At 45.7% G+C, this 17,796-nt stretch overlaps 1 long non-coding RNA gene across 1 annotated transcript; it reads right to left on the bottom strand.

Moving 5' to 3' along the window:
- Nucleotides 1-10,021: 10,021 nt before the first annotated feature.
- On the bottom strand, nt 10,022-17,375 carry LOC116990603. Its single transcript, XR_004416579.1, has 3 exons — nt 17,365-17,375; nt 10,691-10,692; nt 10,022-10,089 (listed from the first exon to the last, which is right to left on the bottom strand). It is a non-coding gene; the product is annotated as an uncharacterized LOC116990603 (long non-coding RNA).
- Nucleotides 17,376-17,796: the final 421 nt, after the last annotated feature.

The raw sequence follows: 17,796 nt of genomic DNA, 5'->3' as shown, positions 1-17,796 counted from the left end.
ACTCTCGCTGATAGACAATAGACAATAGGTGCAGGAGTAGGCCATTCGGCCCTTCGAGCCAGCACCGCTATTCAACGTGATCATGGCTGATCATCCCCAATCAGTACCCCCCGTTCCTACCTTCTCCCCATATCCCCTGACTCCACTATTTTTAAGAGCCTCTCTTATCTAGCTCTCTCTTGAAAGCATCCAGAGAACCTGCCTCCACTGCCCTCTGAGGCAGAGAATTCCACAGACTCACCACTCTCTGTGAGAAAAAGTGTTTCCTCGTCTCCGTTCTAAATGGCTTACTCCTTATTCTTAAACTGTGGCCCCTGGTTCTGGACTCCCCCAACATCGGGAACATGTTTCCTGCTTCTAGCGTGTCCAAGCCCTTAACAATCGTTGATGAGAGGACCATTCAACTGCCTGATAACAGCTGGGAAGAAACTGCTCCTGAATCTGGCGCTATGCAATTTGAAAACTTCTGTACATCTTGCCTGATGGAAGAGGGATTGAGTCTAGCCCTCGATTATAGATAAATACTTTATTAATCCCCTTATTCAGGGGAAATTCTGATGTCCTTGCAGCACACTAGTAAAAATACAACACAGTATTCATAAAGAAATTCAACATCAAAACATCCCCCCACAGTGATTCCCACTGTGGGGGAAGGCACAAAGTCCAGTCCCCATCCTCTTGTCCACCCATAGTCGGGCCTATTGAGGCCTCCACAGTCGCCGCCACGGCGCCCGATGTTCTCGCCGGGTGATGGTACTCCGGCGTCGGGAGAACCCCCAGCGGCTTGGGGTGCCAGGAACGGCCGCCTTCCCACCGGAGCCTGCGGCTTCCAAGCCAACAGACCACGCCAGATGGAGCTCCGCACACTGGTGATCTCGGCGAGATGTAAGTTCAAACGTCGCAGCTGGCCGCTCCGCAGAACCGCGGCTCCACGATGTTTTCCTCGGCGGTACCAAGCATACTGGAGTCCCAGCGCGGCGACCCAGGAAAGGCATCGCCCGCTCCGCAATAGCGCTCCAGCGCTGCACTGCCGCCAAAGCCGATGTTCTGCGCCGCCGCCAAAGCCGATGTTCTGGCCAGGTCCCCTCAGGGAAACGTCGCTCCAGGACCCGCTGGTAGGCCGCAAGGACAGGTCGAAGACGCTGCTCGCAGGAAGGCAACCCCTCCGACCAGGTAGGGACTTAGAAAAGCAGTTTCCCCCTTCCCCCCCACCACCCCCCACACATAAAAGATTTAGACCCCCTGACTGTACACTTAACGAACTAAAAATAATAAAAAAGAAGGGGAAAAAACGGACAGCTGGTGGCCTTGCCAAAGCAGTGTGAATTGTAGATGGAGTCAATGGAATGAAGATTGGTTTGTGTGATGGTCTGGGTTAGGTCCACAACTCTGCAATTTCTTGCGACCTTGGATGGAGCTGTTTCGAAACCATTGTTGTGATGCATCCTGATAAGAGGCTATCTATGGCGCATCTGCAAATGTACATCTGTTCATTTACCCAATCAATTCCACACATGATGTTCTACACCTCTGTAAGATCACCCCTCATCCTCCTACGCTCTAAGGAATAAAGTCGTAGCCTGCCGAACCTCTCCCTACAGCTCGGGCTCTAAAGCCCTGGCAATATCTATATTACTAAATCTCTGATCTTGACCGCTTTTGGCCCACAGTGCTGCCACCCCAAGAACCCATACCAGCACTCCAGAAAGCCCCCTCCACTGGCCACCAATATTGGAATTGGTGGAGAGGTGGAATATTGCGTAGGGGGACCAGCCCTCCTGTGTGAACATGGGACCCAACAGGTCCCACTTAGTCTAGTATACTCATAAAAATCTTGGCTACATCCGCCTAAAAGTCCTGGTAACATGTGCATTGGATGAAATGATCAGATGACAGAAAGGGTGATTGCTGAAATCTGCAAAGTGTCTCACGAAAGATATGGAGCGGTACACTCCCCGATTTACACTCACACACTGCCCCTTGTTTGGAGGGGAATGCACAACGACGTGCTTATCCTCACCTTTATTGCAACACTATGACATGCTCCACAGTTCATTCTGATTGTTCCTACCAGTCAGAGACTTGCCACACACCTGTCCGCTTATCATAAAAGGCAGACGCATGTCACACACAGCAAGAGCAAAAAAAAAAAAAATCCCAAACAGCTTGCTCACTGTGACAAGTCTTAAATCAAAAGCCACGGCTGAGGAGACTCAGCAAGGAATAAATAACTGAACTGAACACAAGGCCTTTAGTGTATTATACTGCAATCCCGTGAATGTGTAGTGTCAGCTTATCTCTGGAGGAAATAAGGGCTACATTTTGACAGAATAGAGTCATAGAACAATATGGGACAGAAACAGGCCCTTCAGCCCACCTTGTCCATACTGACCAAGTTGACATACTGGGCCAGTCCAATTTGCCTGTGTTTGGCTCATAGCCTGCTAACCCCCTTCCTATCCAAATACATTGAGTCATATTTTGTAGCTAGTTTCATAGCTTCCTCTGACTGATATGGGCTACTCTTGAAATATTTGCCCCTGAGGTCCCACTTATATCTCTCCCCTCTCATCGCAAGCCTTCTAGTTTTAGAATAATTAAAGCTGATCTAAAATATCATGAACGTATTATGAATAATTGATTAGTAAGGGTGTCAGAGGTTATTGGGAGAAAGTAGGAGAATAGGGTTAGGAAGGAGATAGATCAGCCATGATTGAATAGCGGAGTAGACTTGATGGGCTGAATGGCCTAATTCTGCTCCTATCACATGATCTTATGATCATGGGATGATCGTAAAACTGTTGATTTAGAACCTTTGGTGTTAAGTAGAAGAACAGAATGGGATTGAAATGAAGTGAGTTATGGCGATCTTGAATGCTCGGCCTCAGAAGGCGATGGGAGAAAATGAGGCAGTAAGTTTTATGAAGGGAATGAAATATACGTATTTGATGGTGGGGATCTGTCTGAACAGAAGGGCGGTCGGGATGTCACATTTTCAAGATGGCGGCGGTGGGTGGTGAAGGGGGAGGTGAGTGGGGTGTCAGCTCACCGCTCCCACCCTCAGAAACACACTCTAAAGGTTCCAAGGTCAGCGACAGGAAGCAATTGTTGTTGAGGCACAATGGGTGCAGCAGTAGAGTTGCTGCCTCACAGCGCCAGGGAAACGGGTTCGATCCTGACTGTGGGTGCTGTCTGTATGGAGTTTATATAGTCATAGAGTGATACAGCGTGGAAACAAGCCCTTCGGCCCAACCTGCCCACACCGACAAACATGTCCCATCTACACTTGTCCCACCTGCCCGCAACTAGGCCCACATCCCTCCAAACCTGTCCTATCCATGTACCTATCTTATTGTGTCTCAAACATTGCAATAGTCCCTGCCTCAACTACCTCCACTGGCAGCTCATTCCATAAACCCACCGCCCTTTGGGTGAAAACATTACCCCCCAGATTCCTATTAAATCCTTTCCCCTTCACCTTAAACCTATGTCCTCTAGTTTGTACGTTCTCCCTGTGACCGCGTGGGTTTTCTCCAGTTGCTCCGGTTTCCTCTCACATTCCAAAGACGTGCAGGTTTGTAGGATAGAACTAGTGTGTGGGTAATCGCTGACTGGCACAAAATCAGCTACACTAGTCCCACCTGCCTGAGTTTGGTCCATATCCCTCCAAATCTGTCCTATCCATGTACCTGTCCAACTGTTTCTTAAACGTTAGGAAAATCCCAGCACCAACTACCTCCTCTGGCAGCTTGTTCCAGACACACACCACCCTTTGTGTGAAAAGGTCACCCCTCAGATTCCTATTAAATATTTTTCCCTTCACCTTAAACCCATGTCCTCTGCTCCTCCATTCATTTACTCTGGGCAAGAGACTACATGTGGGAGGAAAACCGGAGCACCCAGAGAAAACCCACGCAGTCAAAGGGAGAATGTAAAAACTCTGCACAGACAGCACTCATAGTCAGGATCGAATCCAGGTCTCTGGCGCTGTAAAGCAGCAACTCTGCTGTTGTGCCACTGTGGCAGCCCTGCGTGGAAACAAGCCCTTTGGCTCACCGAGTCCACATCACCTGTCCACTCATTCTATATTATCTCACTTTCGCATTCCACACATGCTAGGGGCAATTTGCAGAGGCCAGTTAATCTATAAACCTGCACTGTAGGTAGCAACTCTACTGGTGTACCGACCGCTGTGCTGGACACTGGGCTAATGGGCTATTTCCATGCTATATCTTTTATCAAAAAAAAACTATCAGGTGAGTCTCTCCCTCAGCCCAACATAAGGGACATCAGCCAAGAATTTTGTACTAAAGTCACAGAGCAGGTCTTGAAATCACAACCTTCGTACACTCTGAGCTGTGGAGCAGGAAGCCCTTGGTCAGGAACACTGTACAGCCAGAAGAATAACTGACTTATTGCAGACATATTTGCATCATGTGGAGCCAGCTGCTTCCCGTTGGATGATCTTTGAGGAAGGGGGAAAATCCCAGATCATGAAGGTGAAAGGAAACCGTGTTTTAAAAAAAAACCAAGCCTCAATAAATGATGACGCACAGGAAGTGGGTGATTTAATTAAAACAAACAGTGTGTGAGCAGAGATTTCATTTCAATGAGGCAATGCCTCTTATCACAAGGAGGTCAATAAAACATTTGGCAATTCAGTCCAAACTCATAACATTAGGTCATCACGAGCGATTGAGAATAAGACACGCTAGGATTTATGATCTACATATTCACGCACGTACATCAGCAATGCCAGTCTCAAGAATAAAATCATTTTTACCTCATTTGAAAAAAACCCTTTGCATTTCTACTGAACCTTTCTCAGTCCCAGGACTTCCCAAAGAAGGTTACAGTTCCAATGACATCCTCCTCACCTGTACTCATTGGTCTAACACCGGAAATAGGCAGACAGTTTTTAATTAGAACATAGAGCAGTACAAGTGGACACAAAATCCTGGAGTAACTCAGCGGACAGGCACATCTCTGGTGATGTTTCAGGTTCATACCCTTCTTCAGACTGATGTCAGGGGAATGGGCGGGACAGAGATAGAATGTAGTCGGAGACAGTAAGACTGGTGGGAGAACTCTGGGAAGGGGGAGGGGATGGTGAGAGAGGGAAAGCAAGGGCTATTTATGTTAGACTTCAAATAACTCTAACTTCAAATAGCCCTTGCTTTCCCTTTCTTTCTTTCCTTCCCTTTCCCTCTCTTTCCCTCACTCTTCATCCTCTCCCCTTCCCAGTTCTCCCACCAGTCTTACTGTCTCCGACTACACTCTATCTCTGTCCCGCCCACTGCCCTGATCTCACTGAAGAAGGGTCTCGACATGAAACGTCACCCATTCCTTCTCTCCAGAGATGCTGCCTGTCCCGCTGAGTTACTCCAGCATTTTGTGTCTTCTTTCAATTTAAACCAGCATCTCCAGTTCTTTCCTATAATTAGAACAGTACAGCACACGTCTAGGCCCCTTGGCCCACCATGTCAGTGCCACACACGATGCCAAGTTAAACCAATCTCTTCTGCCAACACGTTCCTCCATTCCATGTGCCCAATCTAAAAGCTTCTTAATTTTTTTTGTTTAGTTTAGAGATACAGCGTGGAAACAGTCCCTTTGGCCCGCTGGGTCCACATTGACCAGCGATCCCCGCACATTAACACGATCCTACATACACAAGGGACAATTTTACACATACACCAAGCCAATTAACCTACACACTTGTACATCTTTGGAGTGAGGAAGGAAACCCTCACTCCAAAGAGATCTCGGAGAAAACCCTCGCGGTTACGGGGAGAACGTACAAACTCCATACAGACAGCACCCATAGTCGGGATTGATCCCGGGTCTCCAGCGCTGCAAGCGCTGTAAGGCAGCAACTCTACCGCTGCGCCACCGTGACTGCCCCGGCCACTATTGTATCTGCCTCCACCCCAGGCGGAGTGTTCCAGGCATCGACCACTCTCTGCGTAAAAAAACCTTTCCCTGCACATCTCCTTTAAATTTGCCCCTCTCATCTTAAAAGCTAGGCCCTCTGGTCTATGACATTTCCACTCTGGGAGAAAGATCCTGACTGTCTACCCCATTTATCTATGCCTCTCATTATACTTTTAAGAGGTCTCCCCTCAACCTTTGATGTTCCAGAGAAAACAATCCAAGTTTGGTAATAATTTTTACTTCCCTGTATAGTTTGCATGTATACTCCCATCTTTAAAAAGCTTACTCATATATCCTTCTCCACACTTATTAACCTACTTTTTCCATTCTGGTTAACAAACACCTAATTTAATTGCCTGTGAATAATGCAATTACCATAGATCCCAAAGATGATTGTGGGTGTCGTAGAGTCTTAGACTCACATAGTATTGAAACAGGCCCTTCGGCCCAACTCATCCATGCCCACCTGGATGCTCCATCTAAGCTAGCCCCTTTACCCACATTCGACCAATATTTCTCTAAACCGTTCCTATCCATGTGCCTGTCCAAATGTATTTTTAAATGCTGTTATTGTACCTGGCTCAACTACTTCCTCTGGCACAAAAAGCCGGAGTCACTTAGCGGGTCAGACAGCATCTCTGGGGAAAGGTCTCGACCCAAAACGCCACCTACTCCCTTCCTCCAGAGATGCTGTCTGACCCACTACATTACTCCAGCTTTTTTATGTCTATCTTCGATACAAACCAGCATCTGCAGTTCCTTCCTGCATACTTCCTCTGGCAGTTCTGAAGAAGGGTCTCGACCTGAAACGTCACCTATTCCTTTTCTCCGGAGACGTGGTCTGACCCGCTGGATTACTCCAGCTTTTTTATGTCTATCTTCGATATAAACCAGCAACTGCAGTTCCTTCCTACTTACTTCCTCCCTGCAGTTCGTTCCATATACCCACCACTCACTGTGTGAAAACATTGCCCCTCAGGGTCCTATTAAATCTTTCTCCTCTCACTTTGAACCTATGCCTGGTTCTTGATCCCCTCCCCCCCCCCCCCCCCCACACACACACACACCTTGGGAAAAGGACCATATCTATTCTCCTCCATGATTTTATACACCTCTATAAGATCACTCCTCAAGACTCCCGTGTTCAAAGGAATAAAGTCCTAGCCTGCCCAACCTCTCCCAATAGCTCACTCTAACTAACCCACTGTAGTTGACAGATGGGCGAATGATCAAAACTGTTGTAGTTTGTGGTATAAAATGCTTATATGTATGTTAATTTCCAGGAATTAGTTGTTGATTTTAAATGGAAATACTGTTAAAAATAGCTAGCAGGAGAATACAACAACATTTGATGAATGCATGTGTACTCCAATAAGACAATTCCCCATTGCTGATTTCTCTTCACTTACTTAGTTTGTAAATAAAAACCTAATAACATTCCCCATCAATCGTGTCAAAACCACGGTGCAGATGCACAATTGGATCAGCGATTCAGGCAATTTCAATGGCAAATTTCCATCTTCACACTGCACGGACACCTACCTTCAATAGGCTGGAACGAGCTGCCGGAGGAGGTAGTTGAGGCAGGTACTATCACAACATTTAACGCAACACGGACAGGTACATGGATTTGAGAGGTTTAGAGGGATATGGACCAAACGCAGGCAGGTGGGATTAGCGCGGATGGGCATGTTGGTTGGCATGGGCAAGTTGGGCCGAAGGGCCTGTTTCCACCCTGTATGACTCCATGGCTACCGCAAAAAAACAAATTGCTGCTCGGACTCAGCAGGTCAAGCAGCATCTGTGGAGGGGAATGGACACCTTCGCTCAGTCCGCCTTGGCCTATGCAATCTCTCAGTTAACAAAATCTTTATCTCCCCTTCCCATTCCCATATTTATCTTTCTGTCCTGGGCCTCTTCCACTGTCAGAGTGAGGCCAAATGCAATTTGGAGGATCAGCACCTCATATCTCGCACATCTTCTTAAACCTTGCGTTAATTTAGTTTTCTTTTTGACTAAATTTATAACTCTTTGGTCATCCAAGGTTCTTTTACTCTGCCATCCTTATCCCTTCTTCTTACTACTTCACTACACCAGAAATGGTGCATGTGACAATAAATGTCCTTTGTCTTTTATCCTTTGTTCCGAACTTTGATCAACTGATTCTTAAATAACTCCCACATTTATCCAATAACAACTTATCCCAGTGTACACCTCCGAGCTCCTGCCAAATAACATTGTAATTTGCCTTACTCCAAATGAGTGCCTTCCCACCAGGTCCAGACTTCTCACTATCCAAAAGCATCTTAAAACATATGGAGTTGTGATCACTATCCCTAAAATGCCAGGCTCATTTCCCAACACAAGATCCAGTATATTCCCATTTTAGGTTGGACTATCCACATTCTGTTTCAAGAAACCCTCTTGCATACATTCTGCCCCATCCAAGCCACGGAGCAAGGCCAGCCAATATTGGGGAAGATAAGTCACGATTTAGAGCCCTTTTGCTCTGGCGTCTTTCAGTAATCTGTCCACGTGTGTGTTCCTCAATCTCCCGCTTGCTATTTAACTTATAGATACATTTCCAAAAGATCGAGCAACTGAGGGTGATAGGGAAATGGCATCTCGGAGATGGAGACACGAGAAACTGCAGATGCTGGAATTTTGAGCAAAACACAAAGTGTTGGAGTAACTCAACATCATTTGTGGAGGGAATGAACAGGCAACATTTTGGGTAGGGGTCCTTTTTCATTCTGATAATAGAGGGGGCATGGGGGGAAGCTGGTAGAAGTGCAGCATCACAGTGCCAGAGACCGGCGTTCGATCCTGACCTCGGGTGCTGTCAGCGTGCAGTTTGCATGTTTTCCCTGTGACCATATAAGTTTCCTCCAGGTGCTCCAGTCTCCTCCCACACCCCAAAGAAGTGTAGATTTGTAGGTTAATTGATTTCTGTAAATTGTCCCAAGTTTGTAGGGAGTGGATGAGAAAGTGGGATAACATAGAACTAGTGTGAACGGGTGATCGGTGATCGACGTGGACTCGGTGACCCGTGGGGCCAGTTTCCATGCTGTATCTTTCAATCAATCAAAAAATCTAATGCTATTACACCCGGAATTAAATGCATGCCCCAGGCAAAGGAGTGACTGCTGCAACTTGGATTCACACCGACCTGATTTCTGTCAGGTATCCGATTTTCCTCATGTGTAGTTCTGCATAATTCTTATACATCAACGTGACTTCAGTCACAATCGTTAACAAGGGAACATCTCAAGATCTTTCACAGGCAGTTTGTCGCCAAGATCCACCCTGGTATCTCCACTAGGTGACCTTGGCTCCAATGTTAAATTTTATGGAGCACCTTAGATATGAAGAGGGAAGTTATGTTACAATCAGGCTTTAGCAAGTCCACCTCAATGCTGCTTCATTGTCACATGCGCAAAACACGGTGAAATTATTTTACGAGTTGCCAGACTTGGCACCATTTTCAAAGATCTAAAGTCCGGTCCACGAGCTATGTCCTATGGAGCGGCGCCCAGATCCAGGTTCATAGTGTGCAGGATAGAGCTAGTGTACAGGTTATCGATGGTCAAGGTGGACTCGGTTGGTCAAAAGACCTATTTCCATATTGTGTCTCTAAAACTAAAGACTAAAACTAAAAAGCACAGAATTAGGCCAAATTCACATCAGCCATGAGACTATGAACTGCACAATAAATAGGCCAGCGGTAAACATGAGTGACTCAGGCTTACATTGATCCTTATCTATAAGCACATCTAAAATGTACATTGATCTACACAATGGTACAGCTGTGCTCCTGGGATCCACATTGTGCTGAAGAAGAGCAAAGCTGGCTGGTTTGTCCCTTGACTGATCAGCCATGATGATATTGAATGGTGGTGCTGGCTCGAAGGGGCAAATGGCCTACTCCTGCACCTATTTTCTATGTTTCAATGTCCCAACTCCTGCACTCAAGACCCTGACACATGAAGAGAAACATGCCGAACATCCATTCTTTCCAAGTGTGTGGAGAGGGTGGTAAGTGATCACCTCACTGCTATGGTGGTGGACAGGCTTGACCCATTCCAGTTTGCCTATAAGGCAAGGCGTGGGGTGGAGGATGCCTGTTTGACTCTCCTGGACACAGTTAGCAGACAGCTGGACTCCCCACACCCCCACACACGGATTTTATTTATGGACTTTTCTTCCGCTTTTAACACAGTCAACACAGTCACCCTCTGCAACCGCCTTCTGGATCTACAAGTCAACCCATCACTTATCCTGTGGATCAAAGACTTCCTGCAGGACCGGCCTCAGCATGTGGTGGTAAATGGTTTTAAATCCAAGAACATGATTTTAAACACTGGTGTCCCCCAGGGTTGTGTTTTATCACCGATTTTATTTTCCATCTACACAAACAACATAACAAACAATAACAGTGACATTTCCCTTTTTAAGTATGCAGACGATATGGCCCTGGTGGCCCACATCAAGGATCACACTTCTCTGGCTGCCTACTATCAGCAGGTCAACACCCTGATGCTGTGGATCAAAGAGAGCTCTCTGGAGCTTAACATCTCCAAGACGCTGTGTTGTGGGGGGAGGCGAACATCTTCCCCCCAACCTCTCTTTGAACCTCTGAGGCTGAATGGGCAGACAGTTGAGCAGGTAGAGGCCTTTAGATACCTGGGCACAGAGATTGACATCCGCCTGTCCTTCTCCCAGCACACAGACTCTGTGTACAAGAAGGCACAGCAACGCCTGTTCCTGCTGAGGAAACTCAGGAGCTTTGATGTCAGACAGGACATTTTAACAGCTGTCTATAAATCACTTATAGAATCTGTACTCACCTTTAACATCACATCCTGGTTCACCCTCACCTCTGTCAAAGACAAATCAAAGCTTTCCCGGATCATCAATCAAGCAAGCAAAATAACTGGCAAAACTCAAAATCAATTATCAGTACTCCACACCCAGGCAGTTAAAAGGAAAGCCAACCTCATTACACAGGGTCCCACCCACCCCCTGCACAAGTCCTTCCAACTTCTACCATCAGGCCGCCGATATAAAGTCCCCCTATCCAAGAAAAACATCCACAAAAACTCATTCATACCCATTGCCATAAATAGCTTAAATAAAAAATGAACAAGGGACAAATTAACCCTGACGCACTGTCACTTTACACATATCCACAACTTTTATCTTGTCTATTTTTACAGTTTCTAATCTTTATACTTGCTTTTAAGATCTATACACACTGTGTGTGCTCGCAGAAATCTGTGTTGTATGACTGCTTATCAGTTCATTGTCCTGGTTGTATGTTGAGCCATGTCAAAGAAGATTTTCTGTTACGGCAGACAATAAAGTTTTCTGAATCTGAATCTGAATCTGAATCTGAACGTCTTTCTCACCATCCTGTCTACCTGCAACAGAAAACATACACAAAGCGGGTCAGGCAGCACCTCTGGAGCACATGGATACATGGCGTTTTGGTTCAGGATTATTCTCCCTGCAGCCCTGGCTCTCCCTATTTCCGCAGGGCTCTATCAATTACAGTGTAATCTTGTCATTCTATGTCTTATCAAAATACAACACCATGCATTTATCTTAATTAAACTCCATCTGCCATTCTTTGGCCCACTGACCCAACTGGTCAAGATCCCCATATATTCTCAGATAACCTTCATAAATGTTCACCACATGACCAATTTTGGTGTCATCTGCAAATTTAAGCCCCTGTCCCACTTTCACGACCTAATTGGCGAGCTCTGCCGTGTTTGCCCTTGACTCATACTCGCAGCATGGTCGCCACGAGGTCGTAGGAGGTCGAAGGACGTCTTTGTAACTCTTCCTCATGCTCGTGAGTGGTCTCCGCATACTCGTGGCCTCACGTAGGTCGCGGCGGTTTTTCCAGTCTGATAGAAAATGTTCACGAGTAAAAAAAAGTCGGCATTGAATAAATTGATACTTTTTACTCGTAGGTAGGTCGCAGTAGGTCGTGATGGTAGTCGTAGATAGTCGTAGGTAGTCGTAGGTCGGCAAATGGCCCGAGAAAAAAAATGCAAACATGGCATCATTTTATCATGTGATCATTTTCCCCTCGCAGCTAGTCATAGTTGGTCTTAGGTGTGGAAGACTGAGGTCGAGGGGGTACGTAGGAGGTCATAGACATTGTTGTAGGAGGTTGTAGACATAGTCATAGGAGGTCGTAGACGTAGCTGTAGGAGGTCGTAGGAGGTCTTTTACTTCGGCGAGTCAGCACGACCTTGACATTTTTTTCAACTCATCTAGGGTCTTCTAAACTTGTGGATTAGGTCGTCCAAGTGGGATAGGCCCTTTACTAACTATGTCACCTATATGGTCATCCCAATTGTTTATAAAAAATAGCAAACATCAATTGACCCAAAACCTACCCCTGTGGCACAAAATTGGCCTCTGATCTACCACAATCTACCAACAACAGCCATTAATAAATACCACAAAACATGTGTTATTGCAAACTTGAAAAATGCCCATCAAAATTGTGGGAGGATTTGTGTGGTGTCAGATTTCAGTAGGTCAGGTCAGCCATTAGCCGAGAGCCTCAGAGTCTGAGCACCTAACCTCCACCTTGGTCCATATCCAATTCTCCCACTATCGCCCCCCCTCCCGCCCCCCCCTCCCCCCCCATCCCCCCCACCTCAGCCCCCACCCCATCCCCTTGGACACAAATCCCTCCCTCTGACTTTACACATCACTTCTCTCCTTATCTGACACCATTTTGTCTCCTTTTCACCTCAAACCTTTGCCACTTACTCCACCCATTTGACAATCAACCCCCCCTCACCATTATCGACCTATCACTTAGTTTGATTTCATCCCCCCCCCACCCACTACATTTAGTCTGAAGAAGGATCCCAATCCGAAATGTCACTTATCCATTCTCTCTTCCCAGGTGCTGCCTGATCCACTGAGTCACTATCGGCACCACATGTTCTGATTGTGATTAAATAGGTTTTCTGCCATCATCTATCCCAACGTTTAAGAAACAGTTAGACAGGTACATGAATAGGACAGGTTTGGGGGGATATGGGCCAAACGCAGGCAGGTGGGACTAGTGTAGCTGGGACATGTTGGCCGATGTGTGGGCAAGTTAGGCCAAAGGGCTTGTTTCCTCACTATATCACCCTCTGTGACTATGACATGTTTTATAACTTTGTGGCGTCAGCCTAAACACGGGCCACTCATGCTCGAACCCTCGTCAGGAGATACGAGGGCGGGTACGTGACGTTATGGGCTAGAGGGAGTGTCCTGATACTAAAGATCTCTCACCGCGAGACCTTGAGGAGTCAACCGGTAGCTGAGCCCGAGATAACAACCTCGCTCAGCTACAGCAACATTGTATTATAGTTAGCGCCCCACGGAACGTGGCACCACTGAATAAATGACTCTTTGAACCGGCCTGACGTCCCACCTTTATTCACCACGTATGGTGCCGTTACAACTTCTATCTTTATCTCAAATTTGATGATTTACCAATTTCTAATTGGTCTCAATTCTTTCTTTCACAATATCTGCTCATTAAAAGAAGGGTGGAGAAATAATGAGAACTGGATTGTATGCCACAGATCAAAATGATCAATTGGGGCAATAAGGTGCTCAGGATAAAGTTCAAGTGATTCATAAAATAATTCGACAGGCTTGCAATTGGATTGTAGTTGAATATAGAACATAGAATACTGCACAGGAACAGGCCCTTCAGACCACGATGTCCATGCCATATATAATGCCAAGCTAAACTAATCTCAAGTCTTGCAAATTGTAGTTTGTAACTGTGCGCACAATAATTTTGCCCCACAATAACTGTGCCAATACCGTCTGCCTGCACGTGATCCATTTCCCTCCATTCCATGCATATTTGTTCCTGTCTAAAACCCTTTTAAATGCCTCACTTGTATCTGTTTCGACCACCACCCCTAACAGCACGTAGCAGACATCCATCAACGTAGGTTCACGAGATTGATCCCTGGGATGGCGGGACTGTCATATGAGGAAAGATTGAAAAGACTAGGCTTGTATTCACTAGAGTTTAGAACGATGAGGGGGGATCTTATACAAAACATATAGAATTATAAAAGGACTGGACAAGCTAGATGCAGGAAAAATGTTCCCAACGTTGGGCGAGTCCAGAACCAAAGGCCACAGTCTTAGAATAAAGGGGAGGCCATTTAAGACTGAGATGAGAAAAAACTATTTCACCCAGAGAATTGTGAATTTGTGGAATTCCCTGTCACAGAGAGCAGTGGAGGACAAATCACTGGATGGATTTAATACGATACGATAGAACTTTATTGTCAGGCCGAGGTCTGAAATTTGTTTTTGCATACAGCCATACAGTAAAATGTGGATTTCGGCCCGAAACGTTGCCTATTCCCTTTATTCCATAGATGCTGTCTCACCCGCTGAGTTTCTCCAGCATCTTTGTCTACCTACAATTAATGGGATTCAGTACAGGGGTAAAAGAGACATCATAGTGTATGTCACCAATATTGTTAAGGATATTAATTGCAAGAAGTTCACTCTTGTCAGTACCCTTCATCAGCCTGGACTGACTTACTTTTAACTTGGATACATGTAACATCTGCCTTGTTAATCTTCCCATCATTTTCTGTTTTGTCACAATGCAGCATTATGTTCTGATTATTGAGTCATACCACTAGACCGTCAGCCCACTGAGACCTCGCGCCAACCAATGCATCCACCCGAGTCCCACACAGATTTCTGCTGCATTCCTGGAGACACACCAGAAACCAAAGATCCTATAGCGAGCAAGATAGACCACTCGACGAAAAACACGTAGTACGGGCATGGGTAATTTTAGGCCCCATTTCCGTAACCGGCTTCCGTCTCCGCACCAAAGATCCCATAGCGGAGTAAAGATATCTAGTGCGGAGACGGAAGCCGGTTACGGAAACATCCTCGTAAAAATAAAAGTTATTTGATAAAAATCTTCTCATATTCAGAATTTTAATTTATTAACACAAACTGTTCCCCCGCAAAGTTGATTACACTGCGAGTCGGGTCGGGTCCGGTTACGGAAATGGATGAAAAAATGGCCCACGTTCCGTTCCGTTGCGTACTACACGTCAGCCCATTGCATTTAGAAGGAGTGGTCTATCTTGGTCTGCTATAGGATCTGCTATAGGATCTTTGCCAGGAGCTGGAATCTTGAGCAAAAAACAATTGCTGGAGGAGACAAAGTGTTCAAGAAGGAACTGCAGATGCTGGAAAATCGAAGGTACACAAAAATGCTGGAGGAACTCAGCGGGTGCAGCAGCATCTATGGAGCGAGGAGAATTAGGTTATTTTCTATTTCCTTCGCTCCATAGATGCTGCTGCACCCACTGAGTTCCTCCAGCATTTTTGTGTACCTGCTGGAGGAGCTCAGCAGGCCGTGCAGCATCTGTGGACGGAATGCTACCTGACTTGTTGAGTTGCTCTTTTGTTGTTTGTTCTGGAATGTTACACGTGATCTATGATCTTTGTTCAAAACTATGGAGGTGCATTAGAATTTAACTGAAAAAAAGCTGCAGATACTGTGGAGCTGAAATTTAAAAAAAGACAGAATGTGCTGGAAACACACAGCAGAACAGGTAGCATCCGGGGAAAGTTAAATATTTCATGTTTCAGGTTGGGGGACCCTTCATTAGAACTGGGAATGGAGAGAAAGATGTGTTAGAGTTGGAGAGAAAGGAGCGGAAAAGGCTGCAAAAAGTTGTAAACACTGCCCAGTCCATCATCGGCTCTGACCTCCCCACCATCGAGGGGATCTATCGCAGTCGCTGCCTCAAAAAGGCTGCCAGCATCATCAAGGACCCACACCATCCTGGCCACACACTCATCTCTCCACTGCCATCAGGTAGAAGGTACAGGAGCCTGAAATCTGCAACATCCAGGTTCAGGAACAGCTGCTTCCCCACAGCCATCAGACTATTAAACACAACTTCAAACAAACTCTGAACTATAACAGCCTATTGCACTTTAACTGTTTATTTATGTGTATATATATATAGTCCATGGTATATGGACACACGGATCTGATCTGTATTTATGCCTACAATATTCTGTTGTGCTGCAGCAAGCATGAATTTCATTGTCCTATCTGGGACACACGACAATAAACTTTTTCTTGACTAGGTTTTAGTAAGAGAAAATGAAAGGATGGGATGGGTAGAACAAAGGGCATATCTGTGTTGGGGAGAAACCTCTTGGCTTAATGGGTGCAGTTACAAGCATGTTATTATGCTTTGTCTACATAATGTGCTGAGCTGTACAATTAAATTATAAATAGCTGGTTTAATACTTAACTCTCGATTCTGTATTCACATGTATTCTCTCGTGTTTCCACGTGATCAAATCTAGGCCACCTCTCAGAGCAAACGCGCTGTTCCCTTCTCCTCATTACATGAAAGGCTTGGATAGAGTGGATGTGGAGGGGATGTTTCTACTAGTGGGAGAGTCTAGGACTAGAGGTCATGGCCTCAGACTTAAACTAGGTTTTTTTAGGAAGGAGATGAAGGAGAAATCTCTTTAGTCAGAGGGTGGTGAATCTGTGGAATTCTTTGCCACAGAAGGCCATGGAGGCCAAGTCATTGGATATTTTTAAGGCAGAGACAGATAGATTCTTGATTAGTACAGGTGTCAGAGATTATGGGGAGAAGGCAGGAGAATGGGGTTAGGAGGGAGAGATGTCAGCCATGATTGAATGGCAGTGTAGACTTGATGGGCCGAATGGCCAAATTCTACTCCTATCACTTATGACCTTATGATTTATTGTCTGCCCCAAATTGCCAGCTGAGAATTGCTGGACCACTTACGTTTGTGGGTCTGGAGTCTCATGTGGACATGGACAGGATTTGGGAACCAGGCCTTCTTTCCTTAAAAAAATCTATGAACCAGATGGGATTTTCCAGCAAAATACTGCATATCAGTATGACATTTTTAGAATATTTATTCCTATATATGAAGGCACAATGCAGCCAATGTCATAAGAGAGACTGTGTAGGAAGGAACTGCAGATAGACACAAAATGCTGGAGTAACTGAGCGGGATAGGCAGCATCTCTGGATAGAAGGAATGGGTGACACTTCGGGTTGAGACCTTATCTCAGTCTGAAGAAGAGTCTCGACCCGAAACATCACCCATTCCTTCTATCCAGAGATGCTGCCTGACCCGCTGAGTTACTCCAGCATTTTGTGACTAACTTCATAAGAGAGACTAGGGTAGTGCAATACATTAAGCATATTTATTCATTATATTCATTTTGGAACCTGATTTTCACTGGGAGAATTGGAAGTAACACACAATTAGATGTCTTACTTAGACTTAGTTCCTCCCACACTGTTGAGTGCATTGGGCAGCAAGCTTTCGCCATTCTGTTCGGTCATGTGCGACATCTTCCACCCTCGATAAGCTCGCGTCCCGGGCTTCCAAATCCTTCTGGAATGTTCGACACCGTGTGAGTTTTGGTCGGCCTCTTTTCCTCATTCCGTCAGGTTGCCGTGTCGTTGCTATCTTAGGTGCACGTTCTGGTGACATTCTGAGTACATGTCCTGCAAATTAGATGACACAATGTAAATCAATGCAAGTTCTGAAGCCCTGGTTATCACATTAATACTGTACCACATTACATTTTGCAATTTGTTTGATGCTTCCCAGCACTGAGGCCCTGATCTTTGTTGCCGTAGATGGGCAGGCGTTGTTATTTATGCGCCCAACACCGAACTACCAAAACAGATATTGTCTTGTGGCTGAAGAAGAGAGGAGAGAAAATCTACTTGATAAAGTGTGTCGTTCTCACAGACTGGGGAGATTGAGCGAGATGCT

This window comes from Amblyraja radiata, chromosome 31 (assembly GCF_010909765.2).
Source record: "Amblyraja radiata isolate CabotCenter1 chromosome 31, sAmbRad1.1.pri, whole genome shotgun sequence".
NCBI lineage: Eukaryota > Metazoa > Chordata > Chondrichthyes > Rajiformes > Rajidae > Amblyraja > Amblyraja radiata.
The sequence above is the reverse complement of the archived record's forward strand: the minus strand, read 5'-3'. Positions and strand labels throughout refer to the sequence as shown.